Here is a 22327-nt window from a genome sequence, read left to right as displayed (position 1 = left end):
TACATGGGGATATTCCATTTTATCTTCACAGGAACTCTGTGACAGAGATTAAGCTGAGAGATAGTGAATTGGTCAAGGTCACCTTATGATCTTCATGACAGAGGAGGGCTTTAACCTGTGTTTCCCACATCTAAGCCAAGCAGTCTAGTTTCTACTCCACATTGGCTCTTAAAAAATAAACAGCCTACTATATGACACCTATAACTATTTGTAGCTTCTGGCCGTGCTGTTAAATTCAATGTTTACACCTTCACAGCTCCTTAACAAACACAGAGAGGTAGTAACACAGAGCTTAACTACATGGTTAAAGGCTTCAGGTGACCCCCTCACCACAGAGAACAGGTGTCCCAGTACGCCTTTAAAAGTCTGTCTATCATTTGAAACCTCCACTTTAGTTAGACTTTGTTGGGTTTGGGGATTTGAAATAAAAACCTTTCAACTTTCTCTCCTTGGGTAGTAGACTATTGACATAAAGGGTCAACATTGTTCTTCAGCATCTTGCATTTCTTACGTTGTCTTCCTTCTTGTCAGCTTTGGGTTCTACTAAGCTACTCCAGGGCACGGGTTTGTCTGGTTTTTGCTTATGAGACATCATAAAGTGCCATGTACACTGGTGGAAATGAAATCTGAATAGGTTTATTCACATAAACCGAAACCCATTAAAATGTCACAAGTTTGAGGGAGGAAATGGGCTCAAAGGAAGCATGTTATCTTAGGTGAATTCTCTCCTCCCTTACCCCCAACATTAACCCAGCCACACCCTCCATGAATAGAATCACCCACCGCAGCTGAAATAATTCTCTGAGGGAGGAGAGGAGTGGGCTTGAGTAAAGGATAATACAGAACATGCATCCCATGCACCCAGCCCTTTACATCCCAGGCGAACTGAGGGAAACGTCAGACCCAGCTGACGGAGGATTTTCACCTGTGTGCACCTTGCATGCTGGCATTGCTCATATGCAGGCCAGAACCCCCACCAGTCTGGGGAGCTGGTATGATGCCAGGGATCATTCCAACCTCCAGTATGTCTCCACAATATAGGTGGGGAGTAAGAGAAACAAAATATACATCTGAGTGTGGCTGTCTATTAGCAGTACTCTAGCGCTGGCTTGAAACTTGACAACCATTTTCACCTCCCCGTTCACATGTGGCAGGGGGGATGAGTGGGGAGGGACTTAGCTTCGTTGCTTTTGTGGGGGAACTCAGGTACAGTTTTGAACAATTTCAGAAAGGTTTACTAGAGTGATGGTGGTCACAGAGGCAGCATGTTCTCCTATTTTTAAAGCAAATGCCACTCTTCTGCAGGAGCCGCTGTGATGACAATGACACTGGCAGTGCTTCTTCTCTTCCTGGAGCCAGCCACCATTTTTGTCCTGAAATACACCTACATTGAGCAATATCTCAGGAGAAAAAATGGCAGCTACCGGTGTGGACACAGGAAGCTACCATTCCCCCACCCCCACCCCCAAGAACGACGATCATAACATCATTCCTTGGAATATTTCAAGATAAAGAATGGCAGCTGGCAAGAGCCAGCCACCAGCAGCATTTTCAGACAGCATGAGTTTACTGCGAGGCTTTACTACAAGTTCGAAGTTGCCCCCCCCCCCCAACTGATGCAAACAGTGGATTTTTTTTACCCTGGATATAAATTGGGCTATACTCTTATGTGCAATGAAAAACCCAAATCATGTGTGAAGCGCTGTCCGATAGGTCACAAAGACTTCGGGGTAAATCTGGTTGATATGTGAATGCACACCCTCCATTCTGGATGAGGTGCAAACTAAAAGCCCTGTGTGAAAAAGCTCCAGGAAGGGGAGCAACACTTTAAGCACTGCTGTTGCTGCTGCCCACAGAGGAGCAAAGTTGGCTTTAAGAGCAAGAAAACATCCTGCTGCCACAGCCGTCACTCTGGTAAGCCTCCACCCCCTGCATTGTTCAAAGTTGTTTATGGGTCTCTCATAAAAGTAATTTTTTTTTTTGGTCCTGACCTACTCTCTTCTGCTGCCTTGTGGCTTGAAAGTACTTGACACAGATTCCACCAAATGCTTTTGGGCCAGCACTAGTCAGTACTGTATTACTCTCAATCACCCTCTTCTACTCTAGCCTCCCCCACATTTTGACACCAAGCAGGTTCATAGATGGTACATTTAGTTCACTATTAATGTTGCATTCAGATATTATTAGTGCTACTAATATTACCTCTATCACTTTGTGGCTTGCCTTTCTCTGCTCAGTTTCAGGTTAAATCAGGCCTGTACAAGTTCTAATTTCACTAAATCAGATACTGTGCACCCTCTTCCATGTTTGCCAATAATGCCCCTCCCCACATTTTTTAATTCTGAGTGCTTGACTTAAGTGCACACACAGATGTGCACCTAGGTAATTTTGGAGCCTGGACCTAAAGGCCTTTGGAGCCCACCCCCCACCCCCGTGAAAGTTAAGCATCATTTTTTAATACGTACGTTCTTGAGGGCACAAACCACACCACCCAGGACAGATTAAAGGGGATTTGGGGGGCCCAGGGGGTGTGGAGGCCCTGGACCTTTGTTTCAAGATTGAAACAAAAGTCCAGGGCCTCCACACACCCTGGGCCTCCCCAAATCCCTGCCCCCTCCCAAATCCCTGAATGGCTGAAATATTTCGTTAAAGCAGCAGTCTACCCGGTTGTCTTGACTTAACAAATCTTCAACAGTTTTGAGTGTTTGGGCCATAGGGAACAATGGAGAAACTTAAAACACCCCATTGTTCCCAATGAGTAGCTCCAAGGGACACCAATGTGAGTTCGGTGATAGGGCATGATGGATGCTACCTACCACCCAGCCCACAAAAGAAATAAATGGGCAAGCAGGCGATTTGAAACAAATTTTCAACCTCTCCTGCAAACCCCGATAGGAAGCCAGTGCCAGAAAAACCAAACAGCAAGTGAAAAACAGGCCTCCCAAATGCTGAAATGTTTTGAATAGAAATGGGGTTGTTTTGTTCCAAGCTCAGGACAGGCTCTTTATTTAAAGGGTGTTTTGTTTCAACTTGAGCTCAAAACACTTGAAATGTTTCAGTGTTGAAACCTTCTGAATATGCCTACATCCCCATGCAGACATCCAGTGGCGCAAGAGAGAAATGACTTGACTAGAAAGACAGAGGTTACTGGTTTGAATCCCTGCTGGTATGCTTCCTAGACTATGGGAAACACCTATACCAAGCAGCAGCGATATAGAAAAATGCTGAAAGGCATCATCTCATATTGCATGGGTGGAGGCAATGGTAAACCCCTCCTGTATTCTACCAAAGACAACCACAGGGCTCTGTGGTTGCCAAGAGTCGAAACCGACTCAATGGCACACTTTACCTTGACATTCCCATGCAGACAAACATTGAATGTGGGGGCACTTGGAAGCATAGCTGGAGATCACATGGGCATAAAGGGGCATGGCTTACTGGAATGTTTCCATTCTCCCTGGATTCACACTGGACATGGGGATAATGTCTGCAAAGGGTTATATGACTGGACTAGGACAAGGAAGATGTGCTCATGAAAACTGTGCTGCTTCTCCAAAGAAGCGAGTTTCCTGGAAAAGATCTTCTGCACCTGAACAGAAGATAAGCTCTTCAAACCAACTGAAATTAGAATTGGAAAAGAATCTGGTACAACATTTTTAAAAATAAAAAATTTCCTCCTTCTCATTTCAGACATTGAAGAGCATAATAATATTGCAGTATTAGCCTGGTACAGGTGTTCCTCTGCTGCTTTACAGCAGCATTTTCTTATGAGGTTTTATTTTTGGCAGGCTTACAGGTGGTATTACACACATCCTACTGCCAAACACTTATCTTTGTGGCTGCAAATCAAGGTTTGCTTTGTTGATAAAACAAATAGTACTGATGTCCTCTTCCTTGTAATAGTTTGCTTGCTCTCGCTCTCTGTCTCACCGGTAATAACTGATATGCCACTGTACACCTCAGAAATATCTTGTTGTCAAGGTCAGGCAAGATGTTTACAGGTCTGCAGAATTCCCTAGCTCATGTACCTCACTGCTGTCTCTGAGAAAGGAAAAGGAGTTGGAGGGGAACTGGAGCATGTAATCACATGTTCTCCCAGCTATAGCCCGAAGGCTTTATCTAGGGCCTAAAGTATAGGCTTTTGAAAGTCCACAGCAGACTTATAACATGTCAGATTCTCATTCTCATTCATATATATATATTCCCCCCTTGCTTGTCATCTTCATTGAGTGCATTAAGCAATAAAAATTAAATGTAATATCATAAATGCAAAGGACAACCAACAAAACACATTAATGAATGCACAAATAAGCCCAGAAGACAGCAGCCTAGCTATCTTTAAGAGGAATCCTGAAAGGCTATGCAATGGTCTGCATGTACAGAGTGTACATGTATATTCCTAAAGACAACGTGTATCTATCTAGTGGTTTCCATGGCACTGTACACCACACCTTTTCTAATAACCCAACCATTTATTGCTTACAGACTTGGTGCATAAAACTGTCTCTAGTTTCTAATCCATCTGAGTTAGGACTGTTCAGGACCTGAGGAGAACAGGCCCAAACAGGCCCAACCACTCATAAAGTGGTTACAAAACCACTCATTTGCTACAAAATTGAAATTGTTTCCACACTTTTCTCACGTGACCTTTCTCAACCTGGGGTCTTCTGTGCTTGGCTCTTAAAGTAGCAGTACTCATTACTGTGGGACAAAGTCAATGGGCTACATAATTAAGATGTGCTAGCTTCTCAGACACAGAGAATACTGTGGGAACGTGCAAGTTCAGCAGAGGTGCACCTAGGTAATTTTGGAGCCTGGACCTAAAGGCCTTTGGAGCACCCCTCCCTCGCCTGGAATCTTGCCCCTGGCAAATCAAGCATCAACCCCCTACATATGCACACTGTGACACATGCAGTATTTTTAACATGTGGACTATTGAGAGCACAAACTGAACTCACAAGAATGTAAGAATATAAAACAGGTATACATGTGCAAATATGCATTAGCAGAAACACTTCAACATGCAACATAACATATTCCACATATTTCTTTGCTCACTCCCACCTCTGTCTCTAAAGCAGAGGTCACATTTGGCCGCCCAGTTCAGCATGGGCCAGCAGCATGACACGGCGACCACACCACCCGGGGCAGACTAAAGAGGATTTGGGGGGCCCCAGGGGGTGTGGAGGCCCGGAAGTCTAGTGTGCCTCTGTTTATGAGTTATGCCATTTCTTTCCCCCAAATCAATGCACTGCAACCATTCATTCTTACAGGGGAAAGTAAAGTGTCTTGACATACCTCCCACCCTTGAAACTGCATGGTCCCATGGGTAGGGAGCAGTATCCCTTCTCCACCTCCTGAAAGCAGCCACATAGTTGTAGGAGAGGGACAGTATGTTGTATACACTTAGAGTGCCATGCTGGCAGAAAATGTGGTTTCACATTTTTGAAAGAGCAAACACATCAGTAAATGGATGCTTCTCCCACTCCCACACACTCCCCAAAAGCAAATGGAAAACAAGAAAATGAAATTGCTGGGTTTAACCAATTTTACCAGAAAGGCATTTGAAATTCAATTTTGCAGAATGGTATAGAATATTTTTAAAAAGCAGACTGGGCCTGTAGTTCATGGCCGTTAAGCTGGTGTGGACCAGAAGCTGCATACAGGAGGGTGACGCGAATCCTTGCCTGCCTGCCTCCCTCCCTGCTTCTTTATATATATTATGGTTTTGAACAAGCAGGTGCTAGATTTCTATCAGCCAGAAAGAGTTAGGTACTTTCTTAAGAAATCTGGGTCATGGAAGCTGCATAAGACGAGCAATGTGGTTTAGAGAGCTCTGCTTCTTGGTGGCAGTGTGGCTGGAAGGACTCAGATGCAGTGCAGAGACAAGAACCGCTGAAGGTTCCATTAAGCCTGGAGCAAGAAATGGTGGAATCCAAATGACAGCTTGTTGGAAAACAAAGTTCTTGTACAAGGCTTGCTGTAACAGTAGCTTGATTGCAATTTAGAAAGCTGCATGGTTATTACAGTCTCTTCAGATATCTCCCAGGATTACATCAGGTGGAGCAGTCACTTTATAAAACCCAGTCCTGCATATCGCTGTCACAGCACAGGTTGTTCATCAGAAAGAAGGCTGCTGCCATGTTCCCCTCAACCCCCTTCCTTTTTATGTTTGCACTGCATAAACACTGAAGAAGTAAAGAGATCCATCTTACCTCCAGATCAGGGCTGGCCAGCTGGTAGTCTATGGACCAGATCTAGCCCACAGATAATTTTGTTTCCTACTCCCTCTATCACCCTACTATTTTAATTAAAGTGCAGCACAGCATCCCTCCAGGGATTGTTGCTGGTGTCCACCTTATGTTTCTTTTCAGACTGTGAATATGAATACGACAAATATTTATATACCGCTTTTCAACAAAAGTTACATAGAAATAAATAAAGTAAATAAATAAAATGGCTGAAATGTCTCCCTGTCCCCAAAGTGCTCACAATCTAAAAAAGAAAGATAAGATAGACACCAGCAACATCCAGTGGCTGTTGCTGGTGTCTCTCTTGTGTTTCTTTTTTTAGATTGTGAGACTTTTGGGGAGAGGGAGCCACTTCTATTTATTTATTTATTTATTCATTTATTCGTTTATTTTATTTTATTTATTTATATCTATGTAAACTGCTTTGGGAACTCTCATTGAAGAGCGGGATATAAATATTCATCGTATTCATGTTCATATAAGATAAATATCCATCGTATTTGTATAAGTCAACTGAGGGCATAACTGATTTTTAACCTAATAGCAAAGACGTACCAATAAACAGGTTGCTGAAATCCTGAGTCCTTTCTCATGATCACGTGAAAGGGCTTGAGGGTGGGCAGCGAGGAAGGCAGCAGAAACTTGCCTTATCCATAGACAATCTGGGTGCCAGGTCTGGGCAGGTCAGGCCTTGCGGATTGTGCACCCAGCTTATGAGAACAGCCTCACTATTTCTTCTTGATTAACTGTCTAGGCTTAGACTCTTTTTAGGTGTGGAATGGATAGATAGATAGATATATTTAGGTAATATTTCCTCATGTTGCTTTATTGTATTTCCATTGTATGTTTATAACTAATCTTGGTCTGATCGCTGACTGTAATAAAATGACTGACTGACTGGCATTTATAGTAATTTTAAATGTTAGAAGCTCTCACTTTCTGATCTGACTCTTGCAGTCTTTGAAAGGGGAGGCCCCTTCTTCTCACCCTGCAGCCCTTTTGAAGTCTGCAAGGGTCAACTCCAAGCCCTGCAGGCTTTGAAAAGGGTGTGAGGGGGAAAAAAGGGATGCCGACAGCTTCTCCTCTGCCCCCACTGCTGCCACAGCAGCTGGCTCCTCTTCTTTCCCGAAGCAGAAACAATGGCTGGAAGCTAGTGCAGCCAAGTGGGATGGCAGAAAAGGGGAGGGGAGGGGAGGAGGCGGGGGTAGGGGCCAGATGGCAGTGCCTGCAGCCCCCTGTGCCCATCACCTGAGGCCACCTCCTTCCCAAGCTTCATGAAGGAACCAACCAGATACTAGTTGGCCAAACCTACACTTAGAGTTGTTATGAATTGCAGTGTTTGGGGGTTGGTTCCTCCCCAAATATTTACTGCACACAAATATTTACTGCAGCCCCTCCTCATGTCCTTGCAATATACGAGGCCTCCCACAAAACACACGCTTCCAGCAAAAGGATAGGCTTCTCCTGTTCATACTGCTTGATAACAACAGACACTAAGACTCATACACAAATGTCATTACTGACATTATTTTAAGTTCATTTGGATATGGGCTAGATTTCCAGTTGACAACTTTTCTGGAACTCCGTATCCTGCAATCTTAGCTGTGAGGATTTCTCTTGAAGCAGCTCAGTCAGTATGCTTTGACTTCAAATGCATGTGATTCAGGTCTCAAATGAAGCACTGAATAGTCTCTTTTCTTATTAGAACCATTCATGGTTTAGCATTGTGCTTTCAACCAACAAGACAATTCCTTTCATTCTCAGGAATAATACGGTTATACAAACCATTCCAGACACCAATGTTTAGAAACATCCCCATGCCACCCTTTATGAGAATAATTTTGATTTTCCTGTCTCAAATCAACCTTTGTGATCAGGCTTCTTATCTTTTCCCTTTTTACTACCTTTTGTGATCCAGCCAAGTGCTTTTTGAGTGTGCAAAGTACTTTGTGTGTGTTATCTTGGTGTAATCATTGCAAGATCCCGGTGACGTTTTCATGGGGGGTTTTTTTGTGTGTTTTTTAAAAAAATCACAAATGATGTGGCTTGCCACAAATCCCTGTTTTGGTTATGGCTGAAGGAATTGTGGGGGCATGAAGGGAGACCCTCAGTGACATGTTTCTGGTCTTGCAGAATCATTTTCAAATGCAGGGAGTGCTTAAAACTCTAATGGCTCTTGTTCAATAGCATGCAGGGGGCAAGAGGGAGTTGTGTAGGGGCTATGTGAATATAGCAAATCCATATTTGCTTTTGCATAATGTGTGAAGTGTCCATGAGTACCTAAGGTTTCAGGATGTTTTCATCAACATTATTTATTTCTGGGCCAACCTGAAGGCTGAAAAATAGGGATTATGTTTTTTTTTTAGGGCCAATTCGTATGCTATTTTTGCAGTGTGGTTGCTGTTTGGCATATTTTGTTTTATTTTATTTATATACCACCTAGTATAAAAATCTCTAGGCGGTGTACAGAATTAAAAACATAAAACATAACAGATTTAAAATTCATAAAAAGATAAAATAATAGATAAAAACACACTATTACACATTAAAATTTTAAAAATTGATTCTCAGTTGAAGGCCTGGGAAAACAGGTATGTCTTCAGGGTCTTCCTAAAAGGAAAAAGAGAAGGAAATGCTCTTATTTCAGCAGGGAGCACGTTCCAGAGCCCCAGGGCAGCCACAGAGAAGGCTCGGTCCCGAGTTGCAACCAACCAAGTTTGTGGCAACTGTACCTGGACCTCTCCAGATGATCCTAACAGATGACAAGGTTCACAACAGAGAAGGCGCTCTCTTAAATACCCTGGACCTAACCCATTAAGGGCTTTATAGGTAATAACTAGCACTTTGTATTTGTTCAGAAACATAGCAGCAGCCAGTGCAGTTCTTTTAGAATCAGTGTTATGGTCCCTTTGGGTAAACCCAGAGACCAGTCTGGCTGCCGCATTCTGTAGCAATTTTCGTTTCCGAACTATGTACAAAGCCAGCCCCACGTAGAGTGCATTACAAAAGTCAAGCCTAGAGGTTTCCAGCATATGTACCACAGTTTGAAGGTCACTAGTATCCAAGAATTGACGTATCTGGTGTATCAGCCCAGCCGAAGCTGATATTCGGGTTCCACACTGCACCAATAAAAAACTAAAAGGGAAGATTATATTGGATGATATGGTTCCCATACCTGCTATGCTCATCCCAGGGGAGCTGGCATGAAAAGCAACCGTTTGCCTTAGTGGTCTCCCAGTTTTCACACGTTACAAATGTGGCATGGGACCTAACCACATGGACTCAGCAGCTATGCTGAAAAGGTAATGTGAGGACTGGCCCTTAGGCTGATGGAGAAATGATTCAGTGTGACCAGCTCAGGCTTGTGTGAGGGAATACCATGTGTAGAATCCAGAGGAAAGAGTTGTGACACACAAGAACCAGGCGGTGGAGCATGATTAAGAATATTAAAACTTTAATGAAAGACATCTTGATTACAGAAAGGCAAGTGCAAACAGCTTTCTATTCTCCTGCTGCTTGTGGTTTTTTCTGCCCCGCCTTTGTTACTCAAGCTGTAACTAACCAAGAACCTGGCCTGGGTCAAGGAATGGATACGTTAAAACACAACACCATGCAAATACTCCTGTGGTCACAGTGTCCAGCTGCAGCTGGGTTAAAAGAAGGCAGTAGTTTTAGGGCCTAGTCTGGCCCAGTAGCGAAGCCCACTACAGAGGACTGCTAGTGTGCCATGGGCAATCAATCATTCACTAAGGAATTATGTAAGCCTACAACAGCCACAGGGGGAATTGCTGGCTTGATATATGCCCTTTGCTCTTTCCTTATTAAAATCAACCAATTCTGGAGACATGCAATTCTTTTAAGCTTGTGCATCATCCCTCACAATGCAGGTACTCAGCAGAATGACCTGTCCTGAGAGAACACTGCTCACAGTGGTCTCCTCATGAGTCAGTGCTCTGGGCTGACTTCCTTCCACTCAGGAAGCAAAGCGTACTCCGGTCAGTGACTCAGTCAGAAACACAGAGGAGGGGACTCTTTGAAGGCAGGTAGTTCTTACTCTTACTCACTCTAAAAGTAAATCTTTTCAAGGGGGCTGTCTCCAAATGTAGCTCAGAAGGACGTGTGCTTCAGCTATCAGATTCATATAGCGCTAATGAAGCATATAAGAAGGGTGCAGCATCTACACACATGAGAAGCTTGAAAGCGGAAGTCATTTCCCTCTGCTACTAGTCACTGCAGCCTTGCATAAGTACCCTCCTCATATGGTAAACTGCTTATGCAAGTAGACTATGCTCATGAGCTGTTACATGCGCAAGTTAGGGTTGATTCATAATGTATCCATCAACCCTTATTTCCTGGGACCAACACAGCACCTTGCACTAGTCTCTGGTACAGACAAACAGAATGATGAATGCATACTTGTAGAGAAGAATTTGAATCAGGAAACTTCACAACTGCACTGGAGAAGTTGCGGTTTTAGCACTCAGAGTGGGCCGAAGCTATGAGCATGCCGGTGCTATGGTAACCATGTTTCACCATTTAGAAGAACTTACATTCTAAACCACAGCATGCTGCACTCTCTTCCTTTTTTTAATGTAGGCTTCTGAAAAAGAAAAACAGAAGTAGGCAAAACGAAACCACAAATGTAACAAAGGAGTCATTAGCTGCAACTATGCTAATAACTTGAGGTATCTGCCCTGCTGAAGATCTGATAAGAGGGAAAGTCACAATATACAATGAGTTGCAACTGACATATACTTTTGATTCCCTAGATAATGGTTGGTTAATAGCCAGTTCAAAAGCCCACTGTGCTAGTAAGTAAGTGCTTAAGGCAAATTCACAACATAACCAACTTGTGACCCCCGAAGCCAAACACAGGCCTACAGTCATATATGGCAGTCTGAGCCTTCTGTTTGTATGACCAGGCCAGACCTGCAGAAACAGTATGGTTGTCAAGCACCTAACAGCTCTCAAGCACCTGACATAGACACAAATTTTAGGTGGTATAGAAATGTAATTTGATGATGACGATGATGATGATTGAAAAAGTTGAAGAAAATGAAGATATAAAAATATTATGGGACTTCCAACTACAAACAGACAAACATCTGCCACACAATACACCAGATATAACTGTAGTTGAGAAGAAAGAAAAACAAGTTAAAATAATCGACATAGCAATACCAGGGGATAGCAGAATAGAAGAAAAAGAAATAGAAAAAAATAACCAAATACAAAGATCTACAAAATGAAATTGAAAGGCTGTGGCAGAAAAAGACCAAAATAATCCCAGTGGTAATTGGCGCCCTGGGTGCAGTTCCAAAAGACCTTGAAGAGTACCTCAACACCATAGGGGCCACAGAAATCACCATCAGCCAATTACAAAAAGCAGCTTTACTGGGAACAGCCTATATTCTGCGACAATATCCATAACAACATTGAAAATAAAATTCAGCCATCCCAGGTCCTTGGGAAGGACTCGATGTCTGGATAAAACAAACCAGTCAATAACACCTGTCTGACTGTGTAAATAAATAAATAAATAAATAATAAGTTGATGGATTGTGTTTGTCTTGGAAAATCACAAGTTGCCCAAGCTTCAGTTAAGGCCTCCAGCTTTTCAGAAATCACAAGCATTTCTACATTATGCTGGTATTAAAGGCTGATGCAATACCACAGATCTTTATGATAAGATTTAGATCTAGAGATATCCTATTTTCCAGAGAGATTACCATGACAAACACTAATCTCTTGAATACTACATGTATTGGTTAAATTGAAAGACTTCCAGGGATAATTTACTATGGTTGGCCAGCAAAAGCCACTTACCCATTTAGGCATGCCACATGCCTGTCTAAGACAAACTGGCCATATGATCCCAGCCACTGTACATTGAGCCAGTTCAGAACACATTGAGCCACACAGAACTGTGGCTCCAATGGACCTGAGGTTCCACACCCCTCTCTCTCCACTCTCCTGTCTGCATTCGGATGTTGAGGAGAGCAGCCTCTCAGCAATCAGCAAGGCTGCAGAGAGATGGGAGAGATGGCTGTCGGGCTTCTATCTTAACAGAAGGACAGTCTGCACAGCCAATGGGGCCGAAGTGAGGGAGGAACTTCCTCCCTCAATTCCAGCTCTGGCCCAAACTGCAGTGCCAGAGTTACAGATGTAACACTGGTGCAGAAATGGAGTTTGCAGCAGCAGAACTCCCCTCTGACTGAAAGTTCCAAGTTGAGTTTGGAGAGGGAAACCATGGGTTGCTTTCCCCCGCAAACTCCATTTATCCGAATTCAGCCGTTTGAGTTGGGAAACTGGAGGTGAAGGGATCTCTGGTTTCCTGTTACATTGAACCGGGCCAGTATTTGAGGAGATACTTGCTCCATGTGCCCATACTGAGGTAAGGAATTCTGTGACAAGGTGTAGGGTCTTTACTGCAATTGCTTTCAGGCTGCAGAATGACTTTGTACATGAGCTTTGCAGCTGTGACTTTTTAAAGAGGGTGTAAACTCTGCCTTTTCTGAAAGGCCTATAAGGGCCAAGCCCACACTCTGGCATTGTGTTTCTGCTGCTCTTGTTTGGATTATGTTTGTTGACTATCCTTTTGGTTTTTAAAATTGCTTTTAAAAGCAAGTAGGGCTGGTTGTGTGAAGTGGCAGGATCGCTCCCAATCCTGTTTCTCCTCCCACAAGTAGCCCTGAACTTAAACCCAGGCTAAAAGCAAGGTGGAAGGATGAGTGTGTGTCTCTTACCTCACTCCCTGGTCATGTGAGCCATTGAAATGCCGGTAGCCATCTTGATCAGAGAGCCCAGGAGAAGGAACAATCAAGGCTCTCTCTTGATCAGAGAACCCAGACAGCAGGGAACATTCAAGAAAAAAGTGGGGAAGGAAAATGACACAGCATCAGGAAACTGGGGGGGGGGGCACCCATAGGTGCTGAGTAAGTTGAAAATTGTATTCTTTATGGCTTAACTTACAATGCATTGTGGGATACCTGGCAGCCTGGATTCCTTCCCACCTCCTGAACGTCACTTGTCTCCTTGCTGCACTGCTTGTGTGGGCATGAAGGTGGTACGAATACAATGAATATTTGTATACTGCTTTTCAACAAAAAAAACCCCACAAAGTGGTTTACATCGATATAAATAATTAAATAAAATGGGTTAGGGTGGAGCCCTGATTGGTCTCTGGTCATCTGGGACAAGGCAGATAGGCTCCTGCCCTCCCCTCAATCCACTCCCCTTGTCATGTGGTCATGTGAACAATCTTAGTGTTTGTTTTCTGTTGGAAGCTTCTTTGAACCCTAGAAACATGACATACAAATGCTTTACAGAAATGAATGGAGAAATGGATAACGACTCAAAGGTTGGACTCAGTAAAAATCAGATTTATATGGTCACATGCAACCCTATGAGCAAAGATTTTATTGCATTTTAATTAAAATTTGATAGGGTGCTTGGGAAAGTAGGAAATCAAATGCTCTGTGAGCTGGACCTGGTCTATAGACTACCAGCTGGCTGTCCTTGATTAGTAAGATAATGTGGGTCTCTTTAATTCCTTAGTGTTTGTGCAGTGCAAAGAAAAGGGGAAACACTTCTGTCTGAAACCCTGAAGAGCTGCTACTAGTCAAAGCAGACAGTACTGAGCTAGATGGACTAATGGTCTGACCTGGTATAGAGCAGATTTGTATGCAAAAATAGAACTGAACTTTACCAAATTTTCATTACCTACCAGGTGACAAATCAATCTTTTTCTCATCCCAAGGTTGTAGGCTCGTTCACATGACGATTGACTGCGTAGGACAAGAGGCCCACCCAGTTTCAGAAGCTGTGTGTGCTCCCGTTTTCTGCTTGTGCATAAGTAACAAGTTGATCTAGTAAAAACTAATCAGCCTACTTTCCTTTCACAGTCTCTACAACTGAACTAAATGTGGTTCAAATCGAGGTCCACAAGTTAGATCTCTTGCACCTCAAATGTTCATTCATCTGCCATCTTGAATTGGGGTAGATGACATCATTACAAACCACACCATTGAGATGTTCCTGTGTGTCACTCACTGCAACTGTACCCAGTTTAGTTCAGATGGGTTAGACAGTCCACAAATTAGCCAGCTTGTGCATCAGACATTCACATGACCACCATCTTGGATTGGGGTGGATGACATCATCACACACTGATGATGTCATCCACACATTGAGGTGTCCCTATGTGTCCCTACAGCTGTACCAAATTTGGTTCTAATCAATCAGTTAAGCAGATTACAAGGTAGCCCACTTGCATCTCAAAAGTTTACATGTCTGCCTTCTTGAATTGGGGTGGATGACATCATCATAAACTACGCCATTGAGGTGTCCCTATGTCCCTACAGCTGCAGCAAATTTGGTTCAAATCGGGTAAGCGGTCCCCAAGTTAGTCCACTTGTGCCTCAAAAATTTACCCGTCCGCCATCTTGAGTCAGTGTGGATGACATCATCACAAACTATGCCATTGAGGTGTCCCTGTGTGTCACTCACTGCAACTGTACTTAATTTGTTTTAAATTGGTTAGACAGTCCACAAATTAGCCCACTTGCACCTCAAATGTTCATGCGGCTGCCCTCTTGAATTGGCGTGGATGACCATCACACACCATGCCATTTGGGCATCCCTATGTGTCCCTACAGCTGTAGCAAATTTGGTTCAAATCAGTTAACCATTTCACAAGTTAGGTCATTTGCACTTCAAAAGTTTACGTCGGCCATCCTGGATCAGGATGGATGACATCATCACAAACTATGCCATTGAGGTGTCCCTATGTGTCCCTATAGCTGTACCCGATTTGGTTGATATAGAGTTGATGGGCGGGCGGGAAACATGGACAGACACACACACGGACACACAGACACACACACACAGAAGGCCGGGTGATCTCATAAGCCTACTGGAAAGTAGGCTAAAAACACAAGATAGGAGGTATAGGCAGTGGTCATCAGTTAGCTTTCCATTGGGTAGGAGGGCTCCATCCTACTCTGTCCTACCCAGCTGTTTAATGAGATAGAAGGAAAAGACATCCTACCCAGTGACGTCCTACCCAGAAGCTAACCTATGATCACTGTCAGGGCCTCCCACCTTTTTTTTTTAATTCACACATGAGCAGAAAACGGGAGCGCACACATCTCCTGAAATTAGTTAGGACTCATGTCGTACCTAGTTAATCTTCACGTGAACAAGCCTTGTATGTAGTGCTTTCCCTCTCTCTGGTGCTTTCCAGTTTAGCTGCTCAACAGCAGCAAAATGCCTCTGTTCAGGCAAGTCAAATTTGAAACGTAAACAGTAGGGGGAGCAGTCTCATGGAAATGAATCACCCGGGGGGAAAAACAGCAACTTTTTTACACTGGATACCTGATGTCATAGCATTATATTGCAGCAATTAAATTCGAAACAAGGCATTGGAATTGTGAACGGCACCATAGGGACTGCAGTGTCACGGTGCAGGAAGTGTGGAAGCACACTTAGCAGATCCGTAGTGACCCCATTGCAGGGTCTAATCTGGAAAGTGCCCCGCTGTGACCTTGAGCTGCCATCAGGCACTGTGCCAGAATTAGCGGTCTGATTTCCTTTGGCTTCTTCTCCATAGTCTCTGATCTTATACTGGATGTTTATCATTGGAAAGTGTTTCCTTCTAACATACCCAGAACTCCACAGCTAATTCTTCATGTGTGTTTTCGTGCAACTTCAGAAGGCTCTATCAGTCTCTGCTCACTAAGGTTTATTGCTAGATCAGGTTGTAAGAGGCTCCCAGTCTTTTCCCAAAGGCAGCTGTGACTGTGAGGGCCAGTGAGGACAAGTGTGGATTTATCCCATTTTCCCAGGTGCAAACTGGTGCAAGCAAGATGTGCCACAAGGGATCTGAAGAGCAGATGGGTTCAGAGCAAGTGGGTTCAGATGAGCCATGCAAGTGCACGCCCTCCAGCATCTCACAATTCCTTTCTTGCCCTAAGGATCACTGCCTGAGCCCACGGGTGTTGCTATGTATTTGCCAGCGTGGTGTAGTAGTTAGAGTGCTGGACTAGGATCGGGGAGACCCGAGTTCAAATCCCCATTCAGCCATGATACTTGCTGGGTAACTCTGGGCCAGTCAGTTCTCTCTCAGCCTAACCTACATCACAGGGTTGTTGTGAAAGAGAAACTCAAGTATGTAGTACACCGCTCTGGGCTCCTTGGAGGAAGAGCAGGATATAAATGTTAATAATAATAATAATAATAATAATAATAATAATAATAATAATAAATAATGTATTTAAAAGATCCAGGGTCACAGCCCCACTTTTGATAACTAAACTCAGTTATATATCCACTCCTCAAGAATTATGTATGTTTTTAAAGGCTCTAGTGCTACAATAGAGCACCTATGAAGGTGAGCAGCAGACAGCTGGGTGATGCTAGCAACTCTCTCCCGGGCTCTCTGCAGGTGCCTACATTGGAAGAAGTCATGGAGGAAATAGGTAGCTGATGAGATTCAGGGCTCTGAGCAATTCACTGGGGGCCTGTGCCTCATGGGCTACTCTCTAAGGATACCCCTGCCTGAGTATCTCTCTGACTGACTATACATTCCTCCAGCTTCACCCCACTTCTTGAATGCTGGGCCTATGCAGTGCTGGGTTTTGAAAAAGATTCTCTCTCTCTCTCTCTCTCTCTCTCTCTCCCTCTCACACACACACACACGTACGTGTAAAGCATCTTACTGGTAACAAGCAGCAGCTCTTCTGCTTATAGGGGTGGAGTGGCTCAGTTTTCTGGGTTTTTGAAAGCCCAGGGGAGAGAAGGGAGGCTGAATGGTCAGGCTGTCATAAAACCCCAGCTTGGTTGGGTTTGGGTCTCATTCTGCTCCCTAGAATAAGAATGTGTGACTGTCCTCTGATGTTCTTGTATATGTCTATTATGAATTGAGCAGCTTGTCTTCACTGCCCTGACAACAATTAACAATGTATTTTATGGTGTTTTTTAAAAATTAATTTTCTTTTTATTCTGATTAGCTGTCAGATAGAAAGTTGGGGCTTTGTTGGGTTTTTTTTTTAAACCTTAATAAATATAAACAGAGAATGTGAATCTCACAGAGGCTCTGGTTGTAGCTAATAAAGGGAATTGCTGCATCTCAGGCACCTCCAGCCAACACTTTCAGCAGTATGTAGTACCTAGATAGGTGGTTGTAAAGTGGGAAGGCAACGGAAGAGAAGCAGGCACTGGCCTGTGAACTTACATGCAGGTGCCTTAGAACGGAGATGCATCTGCAAGCAGCTGCTCCTCCTCCCACCAAGATCTAATCTCTAGAGATCTCAAAAGGGTAAAGGAAACTTGAAGAAGTTTAGTGCATGTACACATACTAAATAAAATGTTTACAAGCATACCTCAAATCTCCCTTGAAGACAAAACAGGCATCACTAAGGAGAAATACAAGAAAAAAGGGGCAATCGAAATACACGTTATCCAGGCCTACAAAAAAGGGACAGGGTGGGGGGTGGGGTGGGGTGGGGGGAGAATGAAGCCAAAAACAGATTCCCTAGTCATCTAACCTGGAAGAAACATACTTTCTGACCTCCAATGGTGGCATCAGCCTGATTGTGCTTGTGTTCAAAACACATCGATTGCCTCCTCAAAGGAACGTTTATTGGCATGAAACTCTATTCCCTCAGCCTCCTCTCTCTGGTCTTGATTGTCTCTGGTGCCTGTAGGTAAGGAGGAACTGAATGGGTGTTTAAATCCACCTCTTAGGTAGGTGGCTTTAAACATCCTAACTGACCTTTACCGAAAAACCAGGACAAAAATAATACGAGGTTCAAAGGTAGTATATTATCAGTAGATGGTGCCATTAGGCTTACCAATGGCAGTAACCTTGAGCCCCCATGGAATATGTAAAATAATACGTATATACATACATACATACATACATACGCAAGCTGCCCTCTGATTTTTAATGTTTGCTCTTTTTAAAAGAAACCTCTTCAGTTGGCCCAGTAACTCACCACTACCATGATACAATGAAGCAGATGCAGCCAGCCTGTACGCAGTTTGTTTTTTGGTGTTATAGTGCCATCTATTGATTTCCTACTAAATGTCCTCCTCTAGTACTATACGGAGAAAGCAAAAGGCAGGTAGAAAGCTCTGGTGACTTATTCCATAATATTGCCTTGAAAACCATCAAGAAGATTGCATAAAATAAATGTGTCTAGCCAGACCAGGTTACTCATGACAAGTCCCATTAATTTTAGCGGGACTATTCATGAGCAATTTAGTTTGGATTTCAGCCACTCTAAAGGTGTTCTGATGGTCTATATCAGTGGTTCCCAACCTACGTTACTCGAGATGTTCTTTTGTTTTGTTTTTTACATTTTCTATCCTGCTCTTCCTCCAAGGAGCCCATAACGGTGTACTACATACTTAAGTTTCTCCTCACAACAACCCTGTGAAGTAGGTTCAGCTGAGAGAGAAGTGACTGGCCCAGAATCATGACTATTACAGTAAACACTTGATCTATAAATGAGATCTAGAGAGCTGATAAGATTTCAGTGTTCAAAGGGTTTATTTGTACAACCTATTATCTGATTGACCATATACTGTATAACAGATCATTAAGTAAATGGATGAAAAAACTGCACAGAGAATATAATCATGGCTTACAATCATACTAAGGAATATGTTCTTGTGTATATTAATATACACAAGAACAATATTGCAGTAATAGAAGATGTTTGTACACTATGCTTAAGAGTTGAGTTACTGGGGCAAAATTGTTCTAGGGCCCCAACATAAAAATCTTAGTTATCCAGATTTTTTAGTCATCCAGATACCTCTGTATTAGTATGTGTGAGTAAAAAGACTCCGTTATCGTGAATGTCTTGCATATTGTCTAAACCCTTTGTAATATTTCTATAAGTTTCACAGTGGCCAGGTGGTAAAATAAATTCTGTATAGCATTAATAGTACTGGAGTGGGTTGAGTATTATTTTGTCTTTGCTGTATATTCACTTCCACCCAGCTGTCAATGTGCCAGTTAAGTTGGAGAAGTTAAAGGTTTGTTGTAGATATTTAACATGTCAGCCCCCCTGCCCCAATTTTGTTACACCCCAGAATTATATCAGTGGTTAGTAGTATAATTATCTGCTGTCCACACAACACTGCCACTTTTTATATTTGGTTATTCTCCTTTCTGCTAATGTATTTTCCTTCTGAAGGCATTGATTAAAGGCTATTCAACAAATGTTTGCTCAGGCAAATCAGAGAGATGAAGGAAATAGGAAATAAGTCATTCTTTTGGTCTTCTTGTTTATGCAAAGACATTAGCCTTGTTAAATCATTCTGTAACCTTGTACAGTAGGCCTGTGCACAGCCCAAAACGTTGGATTCTGACCTGACAAGTGGCAGTACTGGAAGGGGCGATGTCAGCCTATCCCAATTATAATGTTGTCTCTTGTTGGGTCATGACATGTCTATTGGATTGTCAGACCAGACCTTTGCCCTCCCCTGCCCTGCCCTCTCTTTTACATCCACTCTTACTCTTTTCTCTTTTTTTAAAAAAGGAAATAAAATAAGATAAACACAATATACAGTAAGAAAAAAAAAAGAATGAGGGTTCTAATGCTGTCCTTTACCTTGGGGTCACGAGACAAGCGGTATCATGTCCTCTTTGCTTTGGAGGGAGCACTCAACAATGCACTTTTGGGGCCCTCTACATTCCTTTCTAGATCCCTGAGTAGAATAGGGTGCTTCTGGGAAACAGAGTTTTTTCTGAGGCTTCAGCCACCCGGACAGTTTCCAGACTAGACCCTACAACATGGTCAGGATGTATCTCGGAAGCGTGCTTCTACACTTCCTGTGTCATGACACCACAGTCCCTACACAGACACCAGGGTACCGATCACATTTCATATGCCTTTTTTCGAATTTAATCGCTGCGATATAGAGCTAGGACGTTGCTGGTTTTTCTGGTTGTTAGTTGCTGCGAGACTGCTCCCCCTGCTGTTCACGTTTCGAATGTGACTTGCCCAAATGGAGGCATTTTGCAGCTAGTCTGGAAAGCACCCTAGAGACTTTATGAGACAGCTGAGATTTAAACCAAGGACTTCTCACTTAACCATTAGGGATGTGCGTGAACCTGTTCGGAGGCCCTTTTACGCGCCTCCAAACAGGTTCCAACACTGACCAGTTTGAACGTTCGGTGGGGAGGGGGGTGGGACTTTAAGGGTGGGGGAGGGTGCACGTACCCCTCCTCCTGCTTTCCCCCCACCAGTGCTGGAGTTAGGTAAAATCCCATGGGGCAGCAGCATCTCTCCCTGCCACCCCTTCTGCTTCTTCGGCCGGAAGTGGCCGGAAGTACCGGGTGCATATGCGCACATCATCCATGCATGCCCTCATGCATGTCAGATGGGTGTGTGAAGCCAGTGTGCACGTGCGCACCTAGTACTTCTGGCCACTTCCGGCCAAAGAAGCAGAAGGGGTGGCAGGGAGGGACGCTGCCGTCCCATGGGATTTTACCTAACTCCAGCGCTGGTGGGGGGAAAGCGGGGGAGGGGTAAGTAACCCTCCCCTGCCCTTCAAGTCCTACCGCCCACCCCTTCAAGCCACCACCACCTGGTTCCGTGCACATCCCTATTATCCATAACATTACATCAGCTCTCAAGCAGCGGGGGATGATAATTCCATCCCAATTGTCCTGGAATATATCACCAATTTGTTTCCTCTGCTTCTTAGCGGCCTCTATTTACAGGTTTTTCAGGCTGGAAGAAGTGTGTATAGAAAGGCATAGAGAGATGAACTGTAGAAGGGTTACACTTGGAGGGTTGTGTGGACCAAGACTAGGAGGCTGTTCACACTCACAGTCTAACCCAGGCTAGGGACTCCTAACCTGGGTTAGGTTGCATGTGAGAAATGCTAGGATCAAGTCAGCACCACCTAGCCCAGCTTTTTAGCCTGGCTATGTTAAGGGAGCAAGCGCTCCCTTAACGCGGGCTACTGGATCATGTGTTCGCTGGGGCTACATTTAGCCCCAGCAGACACAGAGACAAGTGCTTAGAGCACCCATCTCTTGGGGAAATCCCCAGTACATTGTGCATCTCTCACAGTGCATTATAGGATTCCCGGAGGCCAGGAAGCATTGTCTCTGTCTCTGGAGCGCCAGAAAGCACTGCCCATCTGGGAGCACAGTTCATGATCCCAGAAACCTACAATCATATGTCTGGGGGGAAAGTGAGTGTAAAAAGCTACCGCCCCCACACCGCCAGCCCACAACCCAGCCTGCCTGGTCATCTAAAATAAACCCAGGATTACTGTTGATGAGGGGAATAAAATCTATCTAGGAGCTGGTGAGTCCAGGGTGAAGTTACACTCCTCCTGAAGAACCAGGTGTACAATGCATTCTGAGGATGCTTCAGGATCCGGCTCTGCTACTGGAACTTCAGGTAGCAGTTGTTGCCAAGGGTGCATTGTATCAGTGAAAGTTGCCAACTCTGATTGTAATTCATGGCTAGGTAAGCTCCAGGCCAGACTACTGAAATGTGTCCCATGTAGGAACTACCTACTGTTGAGAAACTTCTATCCCGCTTGTGTTTATGTTTGTTGTTGATGTATATAGCATATTGTTAACTGCCCTGAGAACTCCATGCAGCCATCCTGGAAATATCTTTTTTATATATATTCCTCTAAGGCAGGGGTGTCAAACTGAGGCTCTCAAGCTGTTGCTGGCCTACAACTCCCATCATCCCTGGCTACTGGCCATGGTGACTGGGGATGATGGGAGTTGTAGGCCAACAACAGCTGGAGGGCCACAGTTTGACACCCCTGCTTCTAAGGCATACTCATGGCTAATCCCATGCTTGGCAGCTCTCATGAGAGTTCAAAGAGCTGCCAGATAGCCATGGGATGGGTGGGGGAAAGAAAATGGTGGTGGCCATCCAGGCAAAAGAACCAGTGGCGAATGGCGTCGACTAGCTGGCTGAAGAAAATGGTGGTGGGCAGCCAGCCGGCAGGCGGGCGGGTTGGGAAGGAAGAACACAGCAGGCAGGGGCAGGGCGGGAAACAAGAAAGGACGGATGGGGAAGGACAAAGAA

The 22327-nt window shown here is 44.0% G+C and overlaps 1 protein-coding gene across 8 annotated transcripts in view; it reads left to right on the top strand.

Moving 5' to 3' along the window:
• The window catches only part of PTPRC (protein tyrosine phosphatase receptor type C), a 118811-nt gene that overhangs the window by 29413 nt on the left and 67071 nt on the right, over positions 1 to 22327 (top strand). For 2 of the 8 annotated variants that reach the window (XM_053250024.1, XM_053250023.1), the window contains exon 1: positions 12313 to 12645. The exons of 4 other annotated variants lie outside the window; for them this stretch is intronic. The gene's annotated coding sequence lies outside the window, so the exon portion shown is untranslated. Of the gene's footprint in view, positions 1 to 12312; positions 12646 to 13133; positions 13187 to 22327 lie in introns of those variants that run through there. 2 more of the 8 variants (XM_053250026.1, XM_053250025.1) reach the window with 2 other exon arrangements.

Source organism: Hemicordylus capensis, chromosome 4, assembly GCF_027244095.1.
Source record: "Hemicordylus capensis ecotype Gifberg chromosome 4, rHemCap1.1.pri, whole genome shotgun sequence".
Lineage (NCBI taxonomy): Eukaryota > Metazoa > Chordata > Lepidosauria > Squamata > Cordylidae > Hemicordylus > Hemicordylus capensis.
This window is presented reverse-complemented; position numbering and strand designations above follow the sequence as displayed.